General features: G+C 44.9%; 6 non-coding genes across 6 annotated transcripts; all 6 read left to right on the forward strand.

Annotated features, from left to right (window-relative positions):
* Nucleotides 1–6,755: 6,755 nt before the first annotated feature.
* TRNAK-UUU (transfer RNA lysine (anticodon UUU)) lies at nt 6,756–6,828 on the forward strand. The gene has a single exon. It is a non-coding gene; the product is annotated as a tRNA-Lys (tRNA).
* Nucleotides 6,829–7,629: 801 nt separating this feature from the next.
* TRNAK-UUU (transfer RNA lysine (anticodon UUU)) lies at nt 7,630–7,702 on the forward strand. Its single transcript has one exon. It is a non-coding gene; the product is annotated as a tRNA-Lys (tRNA).
* A 968-nt stretch (nt 7,703–8,670) lies between these two features.
* TRNAK-UUU (transfer RNA lysine (anticodon UUU)) lies at nt 8,671–8,743 on the forward strand. The gene has a single exon. It is a non-coding gene; the product is annotated as a tRNA-Lys (tRNA).
* Nucleotides 8,744–9,719: 976 nt separating this feature from the next.
* TRNAK-UUU (transfer RNA lysine (anticodon UUU)) lies at nt 9,720–9,792 on the forward strand. The gene has a single exon. It is a non-coding gene; the product is annotated as a tRNA-Lys (tRNA).
* A 12,610-nt stretch (nt 9,793–22,402) lies between these two features.
* On the forward strand, nt 22,403–22,477 carry TRNAK-UUU (transfer RNA lysine (anticodon UUU)). Its single transcript has one exon. It is a non-coding gene; the product is annotated as a tRNA-Lys (tRNA).
* Nucleotides 22,478–24,505: 2,028 nt separating this feature from the next.
* Nucleotides 24,506–24,579, forward strand: TRNAK-UUU (transfer RNA lysine (anticodon UUU)). The gene has a single exon. It is a non-coding gene; the product is annotated as a tRNA-Lys (tRNA).
* The last annotated feature ends 279 nt before the right edge of the window (nt 24,580–24,858 follow it).

The raw sequence follows: 24,858 nt of genomic DNA on the forward strand, positions 1-24,858 counted from the left end.
CCTGCCATGCCAGCATCAGCAGGGGTGACAAAACTACCAGCCTGACCACCACCAGGATGATCAGGCACATGGCAGCAAAGCACCCGACTTTGTGGGGCGAAACCCAGGGTCCACGACCAGTGTCAGCGGGTGTCACCACTGCTTCTTCCACTGTTGTGCGTGCAAAAAAAACCCCCTGTTGTGTGTGCAAGGCAATCCCCTGTCCATACTGCATGTAAAGATGCCCCCTCCTCTCAGTCTTCACTTGTTATGGCAGTTTCTCAAGAAACAGCATCAACGTCCACGTTCACGTCCCACTGCAGCGTTCAATTGTCCATATCCCAGACCTTTGAACGAAAGTGGAAATTCGCAGCTAACGCCCCACAGGCCACAGTCCTAAATTCGCACATTTCACGACTGCTTGCATTGGAAATGCTGCCTTTTAGGCTGGTGGAGACGGAATCCTTCCACAATCTTATGGCGGTGGCCGTCCCTCGGTACTCGGTCCCCAGCCGACACTATTTTTCCCGGTGTGCCATTCCCGCACTACACAAGCACGTGTCCCAAAGCATCTGCCGTGCCCTCAACAACGCAGTTACTGGGAGAGTCCACCTGACAACGGACACGTGGACAAGTGCTTGTGGCCAGGGACGGTACATCTCTCTGACGGCACACTGGGTAAACATAGTGGAAGCCGGGACCCAGTCGGACCTTGGGACGGAACACATCCTCCCCACACCGAGGATTGCGGGCCCTATGTCAGTCAGAGTTGCCCCCACAGTGTACAGCTCCTGCGCATCCTCCTCCTCCTCCTCATGTTCAACCTCCATCTCAGATATCACCACATCAGTTACAAGCTGGAAGCATTGCAGTACTGCCTCCGCCAAGTGGCAACAGGCTGTGCTGAAACTCATAAGCTTAGGTGATAAACCTCACACTGCTTGTGAGTTGTGGACAGCTGTGAAAGAGCAGGCACATCTGTGGCTGAGACCGCTGAACCTACATCCCGGCATGGTCGTGTGTGACAATGGCCGTAACCTGGTGGCGGCTCTGAGGCGAGGTGAGATCACACACGTACCATGCCTGGCTCATGTGCTTAACCTCGTGGTTCAGCGGTTTCTTAAATCGTACCCCGAGTTGCCAGATCTGCTCGTGAAAGTACGCCGCCTGTCAGCTCATTTTCGCAAGTCGGCTACAGCTTCCGCCGCCCTTGCTGTGTTGCAGCAGCATTTGCAGCTTCCGGCACACCGACTGGTGTGTGATGTCCCCACACGTTGGAACTCTACCCTCCACATGTTGCAAAGGATTTGTGAGCAGAAGAGAGCAGTTGTGGAGTACCAGCTGCAACAAGGCCGTCGATATTCAGGTCAGACTCCACACATAAGACCTCAGTACTGGACCTGGATGTCTGACATATGTACCATCCTGACAAACTTTGAGGAGGCCACCAAGATGGTGAGTGGCGATGACGCCATCATTAGTGTCAGCATCCCACTTGTCTGTCTTTTGCAACGCTCTCTGCAGAGAATTAAAGAGGAGGCATTGCAGCTAGAGTATGATGAGATGGATCAAGAAGCCGTAGCGGGCGATCACACATAGCCCAGCCTCATCTCATCCCAACGTGAATTGGGGGACAATGAGGGAGAGGAGGGGGAGGAGGAGGAGGAAGAACAGGAGCTGCTATCATGCGTTGTAGACGGTAGTACCTGTACAAGTGTCATACCGTCGGTTCAGCGTGGGTGGCCTGAGGACAGGGGGGAGGAGGAAGAGGAGGAGGAGGAGGAGAGCATGGTCAGTCGTCATCTTGGTGAGGACAAAGAAATCTTGACCGTTACCAGTCTGGCATGCATGGCTGACTTTATGTTACGCTGCCTTAACCGTGACCCTCGCGTTGTCAAAATGTTGGGTGACAGTCATTACTGGTTGGTGACACTTGTAGACCCCCGCTACAAGGAGAACTTTTCACTCTCTTATTCCTGAGGTGGAGAGGTCTACAAAAATGGGGCAATACCAGAAGGCCCTTGCTGCAGAACTCTTAAAAAAATTCCCATCTGAACACGCTAGCGGCAGAGGTCACAGTTCGTTGCCCAACCAAGGCATACAGGCGAGAGAGATGCAACTCCAATCCAGCAGAGGCAGGGGAACACTGTCAACGTTCTGGGACAGTTTTCTGACACCCGCCCAGTTTACAGGCCCTGAGGTGCGGGGTACTCTCACAAGGAGTGGAAAGTTTCAAAAGATGGTGAGGAAGTACCTTGCCGATCGTACCAGCATCCTCCGTGATTCCTCTGTGCCTTTTAATTATTGGGTATCCAAGCTGGACACTTGGAATAAACTCGCTCTGTACGCCTTGGAGGTCCTGGCCTGCCCTGCTGCTAGCGTGTTATCGGAGCGTGTTTTTAGTGCCGCTGGGGGAATTATAACTGATAAGCGCACTCGCCTGTAAACTGACAATGCAGACAAGCTGACCCTTATCAAAATGAACAAGGGCTGGATTGGGCCAGACTTCTCATCACCACCAAATGACAGCAGAGTAACATAAAGTCAAATCCACTGTGTTATTTCGGGAGGTGTATTCACATGCACCGCTTCACACCCACACATGGGTATACGCTTCCTCATTTCGGCTGTTTAATCTTCTCCTTATCCTCAGCCTCCACCACCATTATACCACCAGGGTGCCAGCATTGCAAGTTCCTCCGTCCTAATTTTTGGCAGCTTTTGCTGGGAAAGCATAAGCAAATACTATGGGAGACCCACTCCCCAATAATGGGACTTATGTTTGTAATATGCTGTACTGCATGGCTCTTGTAAGGGGCATTGCAAGTTGCTCCATCCTAATTTTTGGCAGCTTTTGCTGGGAAAGCATAAGCAAATACTATGGGAGACCCACTCCCCAATAATGGGACTTATGTTTGTAATATGCTGTACTGCATGGCTCTTGTAAGGGGCATTGCAAGTTGCTCCGTCCTAATTTTTGGCAGCTTTTGCTTGCAAGGCATAAGCAAATACTATGGGACACCCACTCCCCAATAATGGGACTTATGTTTGTAATATGCTGTACTGCATGTGACGTGCCCCCTGGGCCGTGTGTACACGTGTGTGGGATACCCGGTGCCGGGTCTCTGGGGTCTGTAGTCTCCGTGGCGGTGACCTGGTCCCGTGGCTCAGGCTGGTCAAACCAGTGGTAATCTTTCTTAGGTTTTGAGGTTAATTGTCCGACTGCGCCACCCGTGGATTGCGGTCAGGGAGTACCACCGCTGCGAGGCAGACGGCTGAGGCTGGTGTTGTGTGCGCAGCATAAAATGGGATAACTCCCCTCGGGAGAAGTATAGCCTCAGGGCAGTGAGTGTGGATGATGGGGGTGATGGTGCACGAGCGCAGCAGGAATGACTCAGAGTCTTTGCAGTGCAGTTCAGGGTCTTTACTGATGATTATAAGGTAGAACCTCCCGGGAGTACTGGCTAGCATAAGATGCCTGGTCAGTCTGTGAGCAAGCAGGAGTTCCCCTGGCCAGGTGGAGTTGTAGGCCTCCCCGTCTGTCTGCACTCTTCCTGGCTACCTTGCTGTAAGCGGGTAGAAGTAGCCCACGTCCCTGAGTGTACCGTGTAGTGCTCACCCGTATGGCTGATGACTTGGGGCCTTCTGCTAGCCTCCGCTCCACGACGGCGGTGCTGGTCCCTTGCTTGTGACTGAGCCTCCGGGCTTCTATGACCAGAGGACCTGAAATCCCCTGCCGGCTGGTTTCTGCTGCTGGATATATAAGTCCTCACAGCTTCGGACTCCTGTGTACGGTTCCTATTGTCTTCTGCCAGGGCGAGCTCTGCTCAGCTTCCAGCCCCTCGTCTTTAGCTCCTAGCTCCTACAGAGCCCCTTGCTGTTACTTTCCCTTGCTCTCACTCTGACTCTGACTGTTCTCTGTTCTCTGACTCACTCAACCCCACCCCAGATCCAGTTTATAAGGGCAGAATTCTCCCCACCCAGGACTGGGGCAGGAGGATGTTGCATGTTTAAGGGATCCTGACCAGGAAACCTCCCACTTGCTCTCCGACGTAATCTCTATTACTGTGGTGACCAGACCCCTGGGGTGCCACACATGGCTCTTGTAAGGGGCATTGCAGTACCTCATAATTTTTGGAAAGCATTCCATTCACTGCTTAGGCCAACAGTGCACAGGAGACCCAGTTGCTATAAATGGAAAAAAAGGTTTAGTTAACGCCCTCTGACCTCCATGTCATTTCCAAGGGGCATTGGAGTGCCTCGAAATTTTTGGTAGGCATTGCACTCACTGTATGCCCTATAACTGTGTAGCCGAACCGCTCCTTTTGTTACAGAAACATATCCTACAAAACATATCTGGTTGACTGGCCTGATATTGATGTGAATGTTCCCTGTTCCTCCTGCTCTTTCTCCTTTGCCACTACCTCATCCATCACTTATCACCTGAAGCTTTGTTTTAACGGGAGTCATAGAACTTGGATAGTAGCAGGAAAACATCCAGCAATCCTCAGAGGAGGTAGGATATGCGCCAAAACGCTGACCTCCTCAGGCCTAGCCGCTACTACATACATGCGCTTGCATTACAACAAAACAAAGCAGATGCTAACTTCTATCATCCTCATCATGCTCCTCACCTTGGCACTCTCAACTCCCCTGATGGAGAAGCCAGGGCCCACCGGAGGAGTCTGATAGTCCGGTGGGCTCGGCCAATGCTGCCCTAAAGCAGGCCAGGCTAAGAAAAGTGTGGGAAAGGTTACCGGTACAAATAGGGGTGGCTGGGGACCGAGTATGGACACCCGGCCACCCCCTGGAGGCTGGGGAGCAAGCGGGGACACCCGGCCACCAGGCGGCTGGGGACTGAGTATGGATACCAGGCCGCCGACAGCCATGGCGTGGTGACCAGATTCCGCCTCCACATGCCTAAAAGGCCCAATTTAAAGTGCAAGCAAGCGAGCAGTATGGTATTGCAGCCTGGGGGTGGGTGAGTGGCAGGCTGCATACTTGCGCTTGCATTGCAAGGAATGGGAGAGGTACAATTGAACACTGCCCTGGGACAAGGACTTGAATGGGGATAGTTGCAAGTCTGCAACGACAGGTGCAAGGTGGGAGGCATCTTCGCATGTACCATGAACAGGGGTTTGGCATGCACACACTACAGCGGAATAGGCTCTCCTTCCCACTAAATGCACTGGGGAGGGCACAGGTAATGTTTTGGTATACGCGCTTAATCTTATGTATAAGGCACACCAGGACAAATAGGGGCGGCTGGGGACTGAGTATGGATACCTCGCTGCCAAAGCAGCCATGAGGTAGTGGCCAGCTTCGGCCTCCTCTAAACTAAAAGGCCCCATTTCAAGTGCAAGGTAGCAGTATGAATTGCAGTCTGGGGGTGGGTGGGTGGCAGGCTGCACACTTACACTTGCATTAAAAGAAAACATAGCAGATGCTAACTTCTGTCATCATCATCATGCTCCTCACCTTGGCACTCTCAACTCCACCGATGGAGAAGTCAGGGCCCACCGGAGGAGTCTGGTTCTCTGGTGGGCTCGTCCAATGTTGCCTAATGCAGGCCGGGCTAAGAAAAGTGTGTGGGGGGATGTTCCAAGGAGAAATGGGGGCGGCTGGGGACCGTTTATGGACACCCGACTGCCCCCTGGTGGCTGGGGACCGTGTGGACACTCGGCCGTGGGGCGGCTGGGGACTGAGTATGGATTCCAGGCCACCAACACAGCCATAACGTGGTGGCCAGATTCTGCCTCCACATGCCTAAAAGGCCCAATTTCAAGTTCAAGCAAGCAAGCATTATGGTATTGCAGCCTGGGGGTGGGTGGATGGCAGGCTGCATACTTGCGCTTGTATTGCAAGGAATGGGGGAGGTACAATTGAACACTGCCCTGGGACTAGAACTTGCATGGGGATAGTTGCAAGTCTGCATCTTCTGATGTGGCAAGGATCACTTATGATGGGCACACTTTTAGATAGTGACCTGGGAGTCAGAGATGCTTCCAGGGGTCTTCCCCATGCTGTTCCCATGTCTTTTCAGCACTTTATGCATGTGTCACACAGCACATGGCCAGATAAGGTTGTAAAATGTTAAAATGACATTTCCCGGTGAATGCATTTGTCATAGTTGAAAGCAATACAAAAGTGCAAAAACGCATAAAAAATGCTACTTGTGAACATAGCCGATGGTGTGGAGGAGTATTTTTGTTTTTGGTCATTTATTTTAACTTATACACAAGTCTTTTCCCTGGAAAGGATGTTCCTTAACATATTTCACAGGAAAAAAGTTTCACTTTCATTTTATTGTGAGCCTGTAAAAGTGGCTTAATATCTCTGACCACGTTGTTGACAGCAGTGACCTGGGGGTCAGAAATGCTTCCTGGGGCGATCCCCATGCTGTCCCCATGTCATTTGAGCACTGTCACTATCGTTTTGGGCACTTGTTAGGCTTTTAAAAGACTGCCGGGGGTTCCACCGCAAAAATGCTCTAGTCTCCCATAGACTAACATTGGGCTCGTTGCTCGGGTCGAGCACCCGAGTATCACGTTGAGCTCGGTCCGAGCTTCGAGCACTCGAGCATTTTAGTGCTCGCTCAACACTATAAAAAGAATATAAAAAGAGATGTAACCTGACACCTCATTATGCTGGCAGACTATGTGCTGGCTTTGGTTTTGGGTATGTACACACATATGAAAAAAATCAACATATCTGAAGATACATTTAGATGAATCGGAAGCAAATCTTGAAAAATGTGCTAAGCTTGTTCAGAAGGAGCCTGGATGGCTCAGTCGGTAGAGCATCAGACTTTTAATCTGAGGGTCCAGGGTTCAAGTCCCTGTTCAGGCATTAAGCTTTTAAATCTCAAAAGATCACTTTGTATTGTTTAAATCTCAGCTTGTGCTTGAAGATTAGTTGCATGCTTAATGCACTTGTTTGACATGAGAAATAAAATGCTCTTTTACAGTAGAGAAAAAAACAAAAACATGTCTTTGAATATGTCCAAACTCACGACAAATCATTGATTATGTGCTTGGTTTTGGCTTTGAACAGTCATATTGGATGATAATTTTTCTGAGTATACTTAAATATGGACAGAGACATTTTTTTTGAAAATGTTGCAAAAGTGCACTTAGAAAGAACCTGGATAGCTCAGTCTGTAAAGCACCCGTCTTTTATTCTGAGGGTCCATTATTTACGTCATTGTTCAGTTTTGAGGCTTTTTAACCTAGACCTATCATTTAGCTTTGTTTAAATCATACCTAGCTTTTCAGAAATAAATGTCATGTGGATATGAGGATTAACACTACTTTGGCAATTTTATGACTTGTTTTCTGCATTTTTCCCTCTGTAGACTCTATGTCTAACTTTCAGTACTCTTTAAGCAGATGGGTGGAAACTAGCAGGTATGATGTCTCCCATAAAAAACACACAGAATCAGAGTGATTCCTACTTTTTTTTCTTTGCAGCACATTTAGCAGTACCAATATGAAAGTCAAAATTAATCAATACTGAGCTGTGTGAATGTGAATTCAGCTTTGGAGTAAACTAAATCAACCGCTTGATGATGCAACTTCACCTGCCTTTAACTGCCCATTTAGATGAATCAGAAGTAAATCTTGAAAAATGTGCTAAGTTTGCTCAGAAGGAGCCTGGATAGCTCAGTCGGTAGATCATCAGAGTTTTAATCTGAGGGTTCAGGGTTCAAGTCCCTGTTCAGGCATTAAGCTTTTAAATCTCAAAAGATCATTTTGTATTAATTAAATCTCAGCTTGTGCTTGAAGATTAGTTGCATGCTTAATGCACTTGTTTGACATGAGAAATAAAATGCTCTTTTACAGTAGAGAAAAAAACATGTGTTTGAATATGTCCAAACTCACGACAAATCATTGATTATGTGCTTGGTTTTGGCTTTGAACAGTCATATTGGATGATAATTTTCCTGAGTATACTTAAATATGGACAGACATTTTTTTTGCAAATGTTGCAAAAGTGCACTTAGAAAGAACCTGGATAGCTCAGTCTGTAAAGCACCCGTCTTTTAATCTGAGGGTCCATTATTTACATCATTGTTCAGTTTTGAGGCTTTTTAACCTAGACCTATCATTTAGCTTTGTTTAAATCATACCTAGCTTTTCAGAAACAAATGTCATGTGGATATGAGGATTAACACTACTTTGGCAATTTTATGACTTGTTTTCTGCATTTTTCCCTCTGTAGACTCTATGTCTAACTTTCAATACTCTTTAAGCTGATGTGTAGAAACTAGCAGCTATGATGTCTCCCATAAAAAACACACAGAATCAGAGTGATTCCTACTTTTTTTTCTTTGCAGCACATTTAGCAGTACCAATATGAAAGTCAAAATTAATCAATACTGAGCTGTGTGAATGTGAATTCAGCTTTGGAGTAAACTAAATCAACCGCTTGATGATGCAACTTCACCTGCCTTTAACTGCCCAAATCTGATAGCCTTTCACTGGGCTGAATACTCATCACTCCTCTTCCTCTGTTTCCTATACATAGAGTATAAAAAGAGATGTAACCTGACACCTCATTATGCTGGCAGACTATGTGCTGGCTTTGGTTTTGGGTATGTACACACATATGAAAAAAATCAACATATCTGAAGATACATTTAGATGAATCAGAAGTAAATCTTGAAAAATGTGCTAAGCTTGTTCATTAGGAACCTGGATAGCTCAGTCGGTAGAGCATCAGACTTTTAATCTGAGGGTCCAAGGTTCAAGTCCCTCTTCAGGCGTTAAGCTTTTAAATCTCAACAGATCACTTTGTATTGTTTAAATCTCAGCTTGTGCTTGAAGATTAGTTGCCTGCTTAATGCACTTGTTTGACATGAGAAATAAAATGCTCTTTAACACTATTGAAAAAACAAAAAACATGTCTTTGAATATGTCCAAACTCACGACAAATCATTGATTATGTGCTTGCTTTTGGCTTTGAACAGTCATATTGGATGATAATTTTTCTGAGTATACTTAAATATGGACAGAGACATTTTTTTTGAAAATGTTGCAAAAGTGCACTTAGAAAGAACCTGGATAGCTCAGTCTGTAAAGCACCCGTCTTTTAATCTGAGGGTCCATTAGTTACGTCATTGTTCAGTTTTGAGGCTTTTTAACCTAGACCTATCATTTAGCTTTGTTTAAATCATACCTAGCTTTTCAGAAATAAATGTCATGTGGATATGAGGATTAACACTACTTTGGCAATTTTATGACTTGTTTTCTGCATTTTTCCCTCTGTAGACTCTATGTCTAACTTTCTGTACTCTTTAAGCTGATGGGTGGAAACTAGCAGCTATGATGTCTCCCATAAAAAACACACAGAATCAGAGTGATATCTACTTTTTTTTCCTTGCAGCACATTTAGCAGTACCAATATGAAAGTCAAAATTAATCAATACTGAGCTGTGTGAATGTGAATTGATCTTTGGAGTAAACTAAATCAACCGCTTGATGATGCAACTTCACCTGCCTTTAACTGCCGAAATCTGATAGCCTTTCACTGGGCTGAATACTCATCATTCCTCTTCCCCTGTTTCCTATACATAGAGTATAAAAAGAGATGTAACCTGACACCTCATTATGCTGGCAGACTATGTGCTGGCTTTGGTTTTGGGTATGTACACACATATGAAAAAAATCAACATATCTGAAGATACACTTAGATGAATCGGAAGCAAATCTTGAAAAATGTGCTAAGTTTGATCAGCAGGAGCCTGGATAGCTCAGTCGGTAAAGCATCAGACTTTTAATCTGAGGGTCCAAGGTTCAAGTCTCTGTTCAGGCGTTAAGCTTTTAAATCTCAACAGTAGAGATGAGCGTTGCTCTACTCGAACTGTTCGCCAATCTCAAATTCGAGCTGTTTTGGGCGGTGTTCGAGCCGGTCGGCGAACACGAACAATTTGAGAAAAATTCGGCTGTTCGAGGTTATGTTCGATAACTGTTCGTGCACCAAAATCATAACTGAATTTTTTCTCAGTAATGATGAAAATTAATGTTAATACGCAGTTTGAGTGTACAGCGGGGTGGGGGTAGGGGCAGGGGATGGATCTCTGCAGGAACAATGAAGATCTCCATTTTTTTTTCTCTTTCCCGCATTTGCAGTGGGGAGGTGCAATCTGTCAGCCTATCAGCAGCGCACACACGGAGCGAAGTGCTTTTTTTCACACAAGCAAGGGCATGTGTGATTGGCAGTGTATGTCACATGTCCTTGCCCTATAAGACCAAGCCATTTTCCCCGTCGCCACCATTTTCTCACTGCTGCAGCTGCGTGTTAGACGGCACCGCTGTTGCTGTGTGCGCTATACCTTGTTAATTTCAAGCCAATTTTCGCACAAATATACAGATAGCTTGGGAGTAGGGAATAGTTGTGATTGCAGTCCTTTTAAGGACTAGGTTACAGCATTTCCTACGACTTTTATCAAGCAGGTCTGTGCTTTTAAATAGATAGATTGTGGGAGTAAAGACTAATTGTAATTGGAGTCCTTTTCAGGACTAGGTTGCATCAGTTCCTATCAGTTTTTGCCAGGCAGGTCTGTGCCAGTGCTGTGCAAGTTTTTTTCACAGCATTTGGCTGAATCTAGCAAAGCTAATCCTTTTTGGCCTATTGCAGAGTGTGTTAGTCAGTGGAGTAGCCTATCTGTGTTGCAAGATATACCACCTGTGTATAGAATACCAATTTTTTTACTGCACCTAGTGAAGTAAAATCTTTTGGGCATAGCATCATTCTATTAGTCCATCTATACTGACCTCCATCAGGTTGCAAACTGAATATAATTTTTTTCTGCATCTAGCTCTGAAAAAATATTTGGGCTTCTAGCAGTGTGTGGGACTTGGTCTATTAGTCCATCTATACTGACCTCCATCAGGTTGCAAATTAAAAATAATTTTTTTCTTCATTTAGCTCTGAAAAAATATTTGGGCTTCTAGCAGTGTGTGGGACTTGTTCTATTAGTCCTTCTATACTGACCTCCAGCAGGTTGCAAATTGAATATAATTTTTTTCTGCATCTAACTCTGAAAAAATATTTGGGCTTCTAGCGGTGTGTGGGACTTGGTCTATTAGTCCATCTATACTGACCTCCATCAGGTTGCAAATTAAAAATAATTTTTTTCTGCATCTAGCTCTGAAAAAATATTTGGGCTTCTAGCAGTGTGTGGGACTTGGTCTATTACTCCATCTATACTGACCTCCATCAGGTTGCAAATTAAAAATAATTTTTTTCTTCATTTATCTCTGAAAAAATATTTGGGCTTCTAGCAGCGTGTGGGACTTGTTCTATTAGTCCATCTATACTGACCTCCATCAGGTTACAAATTGAATAAAAAAAATTTCTGCATCTAGCTCTGAAAAAATATTTGGGCTTCTAGCGGTGTGTCGGACTTGGTCTATTAGTCCATCTATACTGACCTCCATCAGGTTGCAAATTAAAAATAATTTTTTTTTGCATCTAGCTCTGAAAAAATATTTGGGCTTCTAGCGGTGTGTGGGACTTGGTCTATTAGTCCATCTATATTGACCTCCATCAGGTTGCAAATTAAAAATAATTTTTTTCTGCATCTAGCTCTGAAAAAATATTTGGGCTTCTAGCAGTGTGTGGGACTTGTTCTATTAGTCCTTCTATACTGACCTCCAGCAGGTTGCAAATTGAATATAATTTTTTTCTGCATCTAGCTCTGAAAAAATATTTGGGCTTCTAGCGGTGTGTGGGACTTGGTCTATTAGTCCATCTATACTGACCTCCATCAGGTTGCAAATTAAAAATATTTTTTTTCTGCATCTAGCTCTGAAAAAATATTTGGGCTTCTAGCAGTGTGTGGGACTTGGTCTATTAGTCCATCTATACTGACCTCCATCAGGTTGCAAATTAAAAATAATTTTTTTCTTCATTTATCTCTGAAAAAATATTTGGGCTTCTAGCAGCGTGTGGGACTTGTTCTATTAGTCCATCTATACTGACCTCCATCAGGTTGCAAATTAAAAATAATTTTTTTCTGCATCTAGCTCTGAAAAAATATTTGGGCTTCTAGCAGTGTGTGGGACTTGGTCTATTAGTCCATCTATACTGACCTCCATCAGGTTGAAAATTAAAAATATTTTTTTTCTGCATCTAACCCAGCCAATAGTTTTGGCCTAATACCACAGTTTGGCCACTCAGCTCTGCTCGGTTACCATCCATTGTTTTTTTGTGCAAACAACTCCAGAGTTGTGAATTAGTTAACCACCAAAATGAGTGGAAAAAGGCCTGCTGCTGGTGGAAAGGGGAATATGCGTGTTGGGAAGGGGAAAAAAGGTTGTGTCCGTGGGGTAGGTGCAGAAGAAAGACCATCTTCCAGCCAAACTAAAATGTCTACTTCTTTTAGCGGACAATGTGATAAGATCCCTTTCTTACGGCCACGCCAATCGCTACAAATTCCAGATGAGGCACAAAAACAGCAGGTGCTTCAACGGATATCAAGTGCTCCTTTAAGTGGGCTCTCCTCCACATCAACTTCAACATCACAAATACTCCAGTCCTCAAAGGTGTCACCCAAATCGCACTTGCTTCCTCACAGCTCCCAAATCTCCAGCTGCCCGTTTGAGTATGAGGTAGAACAGATGGTTGAGTATGCAGAGCTGTTTACTCATACTATAGCCTGGGAATCAGATGTCGACTCCAGCGCTTCTGTGAATCCAGACGAGGAAATGATCTGCACTGATGCCCAGAATCTTTATGAGTCGGATCCAGGACCAGACGCAGAAGGTTCTGACCATAATGTAGACCCTCATTCCCAAACTGTAACTCCTGTTGGTGGAGACAATGAGGAAGACGATGATAAGACTCAAATACCTGATTGGAGCGACAACTTTAGTTTTTTGTCAGGGCAGGAACAGGTTGGCTCTGAGGACGACGGGTGTGATAACGCACAGGGTGATGATGATGAGGTCGGAGATCCCACTTACTGTCAACCCACAGTCAGCCAAGAGATGAGGTCAGCAGAGGAGGTGGAGGAAGATGCTAGTGACGACGAGGTCAGGTTGCGCCTTCCTGGACAGAGACGTAGTACTGGAAGCACGTCAACAACTGCATCCTCAAACACAACTCTGCCTCTCACCACAAGTCGTGGTGGCTCTTCAGGTCGCATGGGTGCTAAGCCTTGCATAGCCTGGGCATTTTTTCAGATCGATAAAGATGACCCAACTCGTGTTATCTGTAACATTTGTCAGCAAAAGCTAAGTAGAGGCCAAAAAATACATAGTTTGAGTACTTCATGCATGAACCGGCACATGGACATGAAGCATAAGTTGCAGTGGGAAGCTCAGTGTGCTACAATGCGGCCTAGCCGGCCGGGCCAACCACCGTCTGCCATATCTTGTGCATCCGCGGCCTCTTCATCCTCTGTGACTGGGGGGACAGCAGTCACACCTGTTTTGGGGCGCAGACCTGCCACCTCTTTACCCGCAACAGCCAGCGTGATTGGCAGGTCATCATTTTCTTTGGAGGTGGTAACACCAGCTGGTCTTGAGCGCTGTCCGACATCGATAGCACCACCTTTGGATCAAGGCAACCTAACATGTCCGCCTGCATCTTCCTCACAGACCGGCAGTTTGCCGGGGACACCCTTATCAACCCCGTCTAAGCACAATAGCCAGCCCTCGGTCCCTCAGATGTGGACAAGTAAAAGACCATTTCCTCCTAGCCATGAGAAAGCTAAGAGGTTGAATTTCACCATCTGCAAGCTCTTGGCTACAGAAATGCTGCCTTTCCGCCTGGTGGACACAGAGGATTTTCGAGACCTTATGTCCGTCGCAGTGCCCCAGTACCAGATGCCCAGTCGGCACTACTTCTCAAAGAAAGGTGTGCCTGCGCTCCACCAGCATGTCGCACACAACATCACCGCTTCTTTGAGAAACTCTGTGTGTGACAGGGTGCATTTCACCACAGACACTTGGACGAGTAGGCATGGACAGGGGTGTTACATGTCGCTGACTGGGCACTGGGTAACTATGGTGACAGCAGGACAAGGGGCTGCTGTCCAAGTCTTGCCGTCCCCACGAGTTGTGCGTCAATCCTCTTTATGTCAAAGTTCCTCCACTGCTTCTGCCTCCTCAACCTCCTCTCGGTCTTCCACCTGCACCCAAAGCCTGTCTGGTCATGCCACAAGCTTTCTAACTGTGCAGAAGGGATCCTGCACACCTCCTTACTATGCTGGCAGTAGGGCTCAACGTCATCAGGCGGTTTTTACATTGAAATGTCTGGGAAATGTGAGTCACACAGCTGAGGAGTTGTGGTCAGCTCTGGAGAACCAATTTCATGAATGGTTGTCTCCACTGGACCTGAAACCAGGGAAGGCCGTGTGCGACAATGCTGCAAACCTGGGTGCGGCCCTTCGCCGGGGCAATGTCACACACGTGCCTTGTATGGCTCACGTGTTGAACCTGGTTGTCCAGCAATTTTTAGCCCACTATCCCAGACTAGATGGCCTTCTGCAGAGGGCACGGTCGCTGTGTGCTCACTTCCGCCGTTCGCATCCCGCAGCTCAGCGACTTACATCTCTACAGAAGTCGTTGGGCCTGCCACTTCACCGGCTAAAATGCGATGTGCCTACCCGGTGGAATTCAACTCTGCACATGTTGCAGCGACTGTGGCAGCATCGACAAGCCCTGGTGCAATACGTTCTGACGCATAGCCTGGGCCAACGAGATTCAGAGGTGGGGCAAATCACGCTGGAGGAGTGGTCTCAGATCAGGGACCTATGCACCCTTCTGCACAGTTTTGAAATGGCGACGAAGATGTTTAGTGCTGACGATGCCATTATCAGCATGACTATTCCGGTGATTTACATGCTGGAGCACATGTTAAACAGAATTCGGAGTCAGGTGGTGGCACAAGAGGAGGTGGAGGAAGTAGAGGAGGAGAAGTTGTATGCGGAAGGGCTAACATCTGCAAGGTCCAGACGGTCGGCAGCACCAAGGCGGCAGGCATGTGAGGGTGGGGGAGATGATTTTACCAGGGCGCATGGTAGCAGCCAAACTAGTGAGGAAGGTGCAGGAGCCCAGGAAGAAGTGGAGGACGAACTGATGGAAGACTCATCAGATGAGGGAGACCTTGATCACATTTCTGTTGCGCGAGGTTGGGGGGAGAGGACAGAGGAAGGAAGCATGATTGTTACCTCGCCACCAACACAACAGGGACTTGGTGCTCCTGGATGCGCAACACACATGAGTGCCTTCTTGCTGCACTACCTGCAACATGACCCTCGAATTGTGAGAATTAGAAATAATCCTGACTACTGGGTTGCCACACTGTTAGATCCCCGGTACAAAAGTAAATTTGCAGAAATTATTCCTGCCATAGAAAGGGATGCACGCATGCAGGAGTATCAGCAGAGACTGTTGCAGAATCTTACATGTGCTTTTCCACAAAATACCAGTGGTGCACGTAGTGAATCTCACAGTTCCAACTTGCCAACCGTGGGACCGTCAAGTGTTCAGCACTCAAACCGTAACAGAACCACAGTATCTGCTGGTAACATCAATTTTGCGGAATCATTTCACCACTTTTTTAGCCCATCCTTTGCAAGGCCACAGGAGACAAGAAGTCTGACACATAGTCAACGCCTAGAGACGATGGTACAGGAGTATCTCCAAGTAAACATTGAAGCCACGACTGTGTCACTGGACCCTTGCTCTTTTTGGGCTTCCAATCTGGATAAATGGCCGGAGCTAGCCACTTACGCCTTGGAGATCTTGTCATGCCCCGCAGCCAGCGTTCTGTCTGAACGTGTGTTCAGCGCTGCTGGTGGTGTGCTGACAGATAAGCGCACGCGGCTCTCCACTGATAATGTAGACAGACTCACGTTCATAAAGATGAACAAATCATGGATCCGAAACGACTTTTCTACCCCTGTGTCATCCTGGGGAGAGTAAAAGCTTGATGATTGGTTAAAATCACCCTACCAACCGTTTTAAGCTTTCAAATTACTAATCATGTTTATCTGTATCTTGACTGGAAAATAATTTGGGCTTTGTAGCAGTGTGCAGCACTGATCCTATTAGGCCATCTATAATAAGCTTCACCAGATTTAAAATTAAAAATAATTTTTAGCTGCATCTAGCCCGGAAAATAATTTTGGGGCTCCGAGATGCGCAAGACACATAAGTGCCTTCTTGCTGCACTACCTGCAGCATGACCCTCATATTGTCAGAATTCGAAGTAATCATGACTACTGGGTTGCCACACTCTTAGATCCCCCAAACTTTTCGATCAACCTTTTCATTTTAATAAAGACCAAAAAAATGGTCATTTTTGAAATTATAAGCATTAGCAGGTTGTTAGAAACTGAAATCAAACAGTTTTCAACTCAAAACTTTATTCTAGGTGATGTTACATTTTCACATAGGACCCCTTGTTCGAAAGGAGCTTCTGAACTCTCTCGTCCATTGAATTTGTCAGGTTTTGGATGGTTTCTGCTTCAATTGTTTTGCATGAGGACAGAATACCCTCCCAGAGCTGTTGCTTAGATGTGAACTGCCTCCCGCCATCATAGACACTCCTTTTAATGATGCTCCAAAGGTTCTGAATGGGGTAGAGGTCAGGGGAGCATGGGGGTCACACCATAAGTTTGTCCCCTTTTATGCCCATATCAGCCAGAGATGCAGATGTTTTATGTGCAGCATGAGATGGTGCATTATCATGCAGAAAAATGATCTTGCTGTGAAATACACGGTTCTTCTTCTTGAACCATGGCAGGAAGTGCTGTTTGAGAAAATCCACATACATTATGGAGTTCATTTTTAGCGCCTTCAGGGATCCTAAAGGGGCCGACAATCTCTCTCCCCATGATTCCAGCCCAAAACATTACTCCACCTCCTCCTTGTTGGCGCTGTAGCCGTGTTTGCGTGGGGTGTCCATCAACCAGCCATCCTCCACTCCATTCATCTGGACCATCGAGCGCTGCACGGCACTCATCCGTGAACAAAACAGTTTTGAAATCAGTCTTCATGTAATGTTTGGCCCACTGGAGCCGTTTCTGCTTGTGTGAAGTGGATAGAGGAGGTCGACAGGATGGCGTATGCACAGCTGCAAACCTCTGAAGGACCCTGCATCTTGTTGTTCGGGGGACGTTGGAGGCACAAGCAGCTTCAAAAACTTGTCTGCTGCTATGACAAGGCTTTTTTGCCGCTGCTCTTTCAACCTGACGTAATTGCCTGTAGGAAAGAGTCCTCAATTTGCCCTTATCAGCACGCACACGTGTGTACTGTGAATCAGCTACATACTTCTTGATTGCCAAGACACTTCATCCTGATCATCGCACAATGTTGATTGTAGTCATGCCTTGACCTAAACACTCCACAATTTGTTGCTTCTCAGCAGCCGACACATCCTTTTTCTTTCCCATTTTGGCAGAAAATGTAGGCTGCTTAATAATGTGAGAGAGCCTTCTTAAGTAGTCTTGCCTTTCATTGGACACACCTGCCAAACTAATTAGCACAGGTGTCTGCAATTGCTTACAGTGATATAAAGAGCCCTGACACACATCACCATCAATGAGTTTAACTGACAAACAAACAAATTCTTCCCTTATCACTCCTAAACACTTTTTGCATAATAATTTGGAACGCGGTGTACATGTGCTTTTCCACAAAACACCAGTGGTTCACGTAGTGAATCTTACAGTTCTAACTTTCCAACCGTGGTCTGTATGGAATTGTTCAATAAAGGGCCCAAAATTAAGATAACATAGATGGGAGAGGTCTCTATGAATAGGAATTCCTAAGTATTTGATACCCTGTGAGGGCCAGGCAAAGGGAAAGTTGGACTGGATGGAATCCTATATGGATTTAGGGAGGGAGACATCGAGGGCCTCAGACTTCGCTGCATTGATTTTAAAATTTTACCATGTAACAAAGTGATCTATTTCAGCCATAACAGCAGGGATGGATATATGTGATTGAGTGATATATACTAGGACATCATCAGCAAATAGAGAGCACTTGTACTCGGTGCCTCCCACCTCAATCCACCTAATATTGGGGTTATGGCGAATTGATGAGAGCAGGTGCTCCGTCACTAGGATGTATAAGAGAGGGGACAGAGGACATCCCTGCCTTGTCCCATTGGTGATTGTGAAAGGTGATGAAAATGTTCTGATGCACCCCCTGGGCCTTGGGACACCCGGAGCCGGACCCTTTTTGGTGGATGCTGGTGGTTGTAGTCTTCGTGGCGGCGATCCGGTTCCTTAGCTCAGGGCGGTCAAACCAGTGGCGGAACTATTTATGTGGTTTTGATGTTTAAATGTCCGACTACGCCACCCGTGGATTGCGGTCAGAGTGAACCGCCGCTACAGGGCAGACCGCTAAGGCTGGTGTTGTGGGTGCAGCAGAGCGTAGCATAACTCCCCACGGGAGGAGTATAGCCTCAGGACAGTGTATGCGGAGGATGGGGGTGATGGTGCAGGGCAGCAGCAGTAACGACACGGAGTCAGTGATGCAGTTCAGGGCCTTTACTCACAGTTCTTATTATCCAGACCACGTCTGCAGGTAACGGCTGCCCACGTCGTACTGTGCTCACCAGGTGAGGGGCTCAGACAACTCCCAGATAACTTTGGAGCGCTTCACAGGACCCCCTTTGTGTGTCCTTTGTCTGGCCTTTCTTACCAACACTTCTGTCCGGCTGCCTCGGGCCTCCTCTTGGTAAACTTGGCGCCAGTTTCCCTGACCCTATGTGGTGCCTTCCTAGCGGGTGGAGCAAGGGGCTGCGCCACATAAAATGTCAGAGCCTCCGGTTTCTAGCTGAGGGTTGTTTCCTGCCTCCACTAGTTCGGGGACCGGTCTCCCCCTTTGGCCTGACCCCTCCACGCAGGTGGATTCGGGCGTGCGGTGGCGACTCGCCCGTCCGCACCCCTGGGATCCCTTCATTCCTCGTTCCTGGAGCCTTCTCCGCTCCTCTTCCTTCCTTCTCCCTCTTGCAGGCCTGGGCCTCTGTTACTAGGCCCGCCTCCGGAACAGAGCTCATGCAGAGCCCCTGCTCCCTGCCACTTCTGCTCAGACTTCTCTGCACTGAACTAAGATGGTGCCCACCTTTTATACTCCCTTCTCAATGCACCCAGGAACTGCTTCCTCCCTGCTCCTGCACTGCAGGGTTCCCCTTAATCAGTGTTCCCTCCCCCCACTCCAGCCAGGGACAGGGACTGTCGTGCCCATCTCAGGGGCATATTGGTCGCCCTGCCCCACGGCAATGTGGTGTAATGCATGCAGGTGTCGGGTCCTGATCCACACTCCATCCTTATCTGAGAGTGAGATATCACACCTCTGGGTGAGGTGCAATACGTCTGTAGCAACCGAGCCCTCGGTGCTACAGTTCCATTTATCTTCAGCCTAGGTGACGTATTGTGATACAGGGCCGTGATTTTGGCTATAAAAGGGTCCCCTAGACCCCTACCCCAAGCTTTTTAAGAGAATCATATATGGCGTGCCAGGAGACTCTATGGAATGCTTTCTCAGCATCCAAAGAGAGTATCTACTTACAAATTTTTAACTGCATCTAGCCCAGGAAATACTTTGTGCCTAGTAGCAGTGTCTGCTAGTCAGCGGATTATCCCGGCTGTTTAGCAAGCTACACCACCTGTAGTTTGGACACTTAATTTTTTCAAAGGAAATGCTTCGGGACAACGGGATACTCAGTGAAGAGCATCAGGAGGCACCCCAAGGCATAGGGGCTGGGACTGGCACTAGGATGCCTTGCGGTGGACAGCCGAGCTCGATACTTATAAAAGCTTTTTAACTGCAGCAGCTTTAGTGGACGCTACTGGAGCTGGAATTACGCGGCTGCTGGCATGAGACTTGCCCTCCAATAGATCCTTGTAAATGGATTTAAAGTGTATTCATTCAAATTAGAGGGACAATTTAAATTAAAAAGCTTAGAGCTGCCTCCACCACAGGGGGGCTCTCTCGACCCACCAGCGGACAGGCACCAGTATTGGGAGAGGGGCGCTGGCCGTCAGGGTTCACCGCGGCTCTGGCACAAACCCGGCGACACGGAGGTGGCACGGGCAGGAGCGGACTGGCCGTGTCGGCTTCTCACTTTTTGGATTTTAGAAGGGCATGACATGCCTATATCTGTGTCTCCCCCTCCTTTTACTCCTCCACCTCTTTTCTTTTCGCATGACTATATGTACTTGTCACTTTTCCATGTGTTAGTTGTGTCTTCTGAGCAGTTTGTCAGCTTTTGGACACCTTTGAAGGTGTTTTCTATGTGTTTCTATGTGTTTTTGTTTGCCTACCATTGGTTTTAACGGTGTTCGAAGGTGTTCGACGAACAGTTCGACGAACAGTTCGGCGAACACACGGGTGTTCGACGAACCGAACCGAACTCGAACACTACGGGGGTGGCTCAACACTACTCAACAGATCACTTTGTATTGTTTAAATCTCAGCTTGTGCTTGAAGATTAGTTGCATGCTTAATGCACTTGTTTGACATGAGAAATAAAATGCTCTTTTACACTAGAGAAAAAAACAAAAAACATGTCTTTGAATATGTCCAAATTCACGACAAATTATTGATTATGTGCTTGGTTTTGGCTTTGAACAGTCATATTGGATGATAATTTTTCTGAGTATACTTAAATATGGACAGAGACATATTTTTTGAAAATGTTGCAAAAGTGCACTTAGAAAGAACCTGGATAGCTCAGTCTGTAAAGCACCCGTCTTTTAATCTGAGGGTCCATTATTTACGTCATTGTTCAGTTTTGAGGCTTTTTAACCTAGACCTATCATTTAGCTTTGTTTAAATCATACCTAGCTTTTCAGAAATAAATGTAATGTGGATATGAGGATTAACACTACTTTGGCAATTTTATGACTTGTTTTCTGTATATTTCCCTCTGTAGGCTCTATGTCTAACTTTCAGTACTCTTTAAGCAGATGGGTGGAAACTAGCAGCTATGATGTCTCCCATAAAAAACACACAGAATCAGAGTGATTCCTACTTTTTTTTCTTTGCAGCACATTTAGCAGTACCAATATGAAAGTCAAAATTAATCAATACTGAGCTGTGTGAATGTGAATTCAGCTTTGGAGTAAACTAAATCAACCGCTTGTTGATGCAACTTCACCTGCCTTTAACTGCCCAAATCTGATAGCCTTTCACTGGGCTGAATACTCATCATTCCTCTTCCCCTGTTTCCTATACATAGAGTATAAAAAGAGATGTAACCTGACACCTCATTATGCTGGCAGACTATGTGCTGGCTTGGGTTTTTTCGTATGTACACACATATGAAAAAAATCAACATATCTGAAGATACATTTAGATGAATCGGAAGTAAATTTTGAAAAATGTGCTAAGTTTGTTCAGAAGGAGCTTGATGGTCTACCAGTCGGTAGAGCATCAGACTTTTAATCTGAGGGTCCAGGGTTCAAGTCCCTGTTCAGGCGTTAAGCTTTTAAATCTCAACAGATCACTTTGTATTGTTTAAATCTCAGCTTGTGCTTGAAGATTAGTTGCATGCTTAATGCACTTGTTTGACATCAGAAATAAAATGCTCTTTTACACTAGAGAAAAAAACAAAAAACATGTCTTTGAATATGTCCAAATTCACGACAAATCATTGATTATGTGCTTGGTTTTGGCTTTGAACACTCATATTGGATGATAATTTTTCTGAGTATACTTAAATATGGACAGAGACATTTTTTTTGAAAATGTTGCAAAAGTGCACTTAGAAAGAACCTGGATAGCTCAGTCTGTAAAGCACCCGTCTTTTAATCTGAGGGTCCATTATTTACGTCATTGTTCAGTTTTGAGGCTTTTTAACCTAGACCTATTATTTAGCTTTGTTTAAATCATACCTAGCTTTTCAGAAATAAATGTCATGTGGATATGAGGATTAACACTACTTTGGCAATTTTATGACTTGTTTTCGGCATTTTTCCCTCTGTAGACTCTATGTCTAACTTTCAATACTCTTTAAGCTGATGTGTGGAAACTAGCAGCTATGATGTCTCCCATAAAAAACACACAGAATCAGAGTGATTCCTACTTTTTTTTCTTTGCAGCACATTTAACAGTACCAATATGAAAGTCAAAATTAATGAATACTGAGCTGTGTGAATGTGAATTCAGCTTTGGAGTAAACTAAATCAACCGCTTGATGATGCAACTTCACCTGCCTTTAACTGCCCAAATCTGATAGCCTTTCACTGGGCTGAATACTCATCATTCCTCTTCCCCTGTTTCCTATACATAGAGTATAAAAAGAGATGTAACCTGACACCTCATTATGCTGGCAGACTATGTGCTGGCTTTGGTTTTGGGTATGTACACACATATGAAAAAAATCAACATATCTGAAGATACATTTAGATGAATCAGAAGCAAATCTTGAAAAATGTGCTAAGTTTGCTCAGAAGGCCCCTGGATAGCTCAGTCGGTAGAGCATCAGACTTTTAATCTGAGGGTCCAGGGTTCAAGTCCCTGTTCAGGCATTAAGCCTTTAATTCTTAACAGATCACTTTGTATTGTTTAAATCTCAGCTTGTGCTTGAAGATTAGTTGCATGCTTAATGCATTTGTTTGACATGAGAAATAAAATGATCTTATACACTAGAGAAAAAACAAAAAACATGTCTTTGAAAATGTCCAAACTCACGACAAATTATTGATTATGTGATTGGTTTTGGCTTTGAACAGTCATATTGAATGATAATTTTTCTGAATATAATTAAATATGGACAGAGACATTTTTTTTTAAAATGTTGCAACAGTGCACTTAGAAAGAACCTGGATAGCTCAGTCTGTAAAGCACCCGTCTTTTAATCTGAGGGTCCATTATTTACGTCATTGTTCAGTTTTGAGGCTTTTTAACCTAGACCTATTATTTAGCTTTGTTTAAATCATACCTAGCTTTTCAGAAATAAATGTCATGTGGATATGAGGATTAACACTACTTTGGCAATTTTATGACTTGTTTTCTGCATTTTTCCCTCTGTAGACTCTATGTCTAACTTTCAATACTCTTTAAGCTGATGCGTGGAAACTAGCAGCTATGATGTCTCCCATAAAAAACACACAGAATCAGAGTGATACCTACTTTTTTTTCTTTGCAGCACATTTAGCAGTACCAATATGAAAGTCAAAATTAATCAATACTGAGCTGTGTGAATGTGAATTCAGCTTTGGAGTAAACTAAATCAACCGCTTGATGATGCAAATTCACCTGCCTTTAACTGCCCAAATCTGATAGCCTTTCAATGGGCTGAATACTCATCACTCCTCTTCCCCTGTTTCCTATACATAGAGTATAAAAAGAGATGTAACCTGACACCTCATTATGCTGGCAGACTATGTGCTGGCTTTGGTTTTGGGTATGTACACACACATGAAAAAAATCAACATATCTGAAGATACATTTAGATGAATCGTAAGTAAATCTCGAAAAATGTGCTAAGTTTGTTCAGAAGGAGCTTGATGCTCTACCAGTCGGTAGAGCATCAGACTTTTAATCTGAGGGTCCAGGGTTCAAGTCCCTTTTCAGGCGTTAAGCTTTTAAATCTCAACAGATCACTTTGTATTGTTTAAATCTCAGCTTGTGCTTGAAGATTAGTTGCATGCTTAATGCACTTGTTTGACATGAGAAATAAAATGCTCTTTTACACTAGAGAAAAAAACAAAAAACATGTCTTTGAATATGTCCAAATTCACGACAAATCATTGATTATGTGCTTGGTTTTGGCTTTGAACAGTCATATTGGATGATAATTTTTCTGAGTAACCTTAAATATGGACAGAGACATTTTTTTCGAAAATGTTGCAACAGTGCACTTAGAAAGAAAATTGGACAGCTCAGTCAGTAAAGCACCCGTCTTTTAATCTGAGGGTCCATTATTTACGTCATTGTTCAGTTTTGAGGCTTTTTAACCTAGACCTATCATTTAACTTTGTTTAAATCATACCTAGCTTTTCAGAAATAAATGTCATGTGGATATGAGGATTAACACTACTTTGGCAATTTTATGACTTGTTTTCGGCATTTTTCCCTCTGTAGACTCTATGTCTAACTTTCAAAACTCTTTAAGCTGATGTGTGGAAACTAGCAGCTATGATGTCTCCCATAAAAAACACACAGAATCAGAGTGATTCCTACTTTTTTTTCTTTGCAGCACATTTAGCAGTACCAATATGAAAGTCAAAATTAATCAATACTGAGCTGTGTGAATGTGAATTCAGCTTTGGAGTAAACTAAATCAACCGCTTGATGATGCAACTTCACCTGCCTTTAACTGCCCAAATCTGATAGCCTTTCACTGGGCTGAATACTCATCATTCCTCTTCCCCTGTTTCCTATACATAGAGTATAAAAAGAGATGTAACCTGACACCTCATTATGCTGGCAGACTATGTGCTGGCTTTGGTTTTGGGTATGTACACACATATGAAAAAAATCAACATATCTGAAGATACATTTAGATGAATCAGAAGCAAATCTTAAAAAATGTGCTAAGTTTGCTCAGAAGGACTCTGGATAGCTCAGTCGGTAGAGCATCAGACTTTTAATCTGAGGGTCCAGGGTTCAAGTCCCTGTTCAGGCGTTAAGCCTTTAAATCTCAACAGATCACTTTGTATTGTTTAAATCTCAGCTTGTGCTTGAAGATTAGTTGCATGCTTAATGCACTAGTTTGACATGAGAAATATAATGCTCTTATACACTAGAGAAAAAACAAAAAAATATGTCTTCGAATATGTCCAAACTCACGACAAATTATTGATTATGTGCATGGTTTTGGCTTTGAACAGTCATATTGAATGAAAATTTTTCTGAATATAATTAAATATGGACAGAGACATTTTTTTTTAAAATGTTGCAACAG

Source organism: Phyllobates terribilis, unplaced genomic scaffold (genome assembly GCF_046119375.1).
Source record: "Phyllobates terribilis strain yellow unplaced genomic scaffold, ASM4611937v1 Scaffold_1__5_contigs__length_1240528914, whole genome shotgun sequence".
In the NCBI taxonomy this organism is placed as follows: Eukaryota; Metazoa; Chordata; class Amphibia; order Anura; family Dendrobatidae; genus Phyllobates; species Phyllobates terribilis.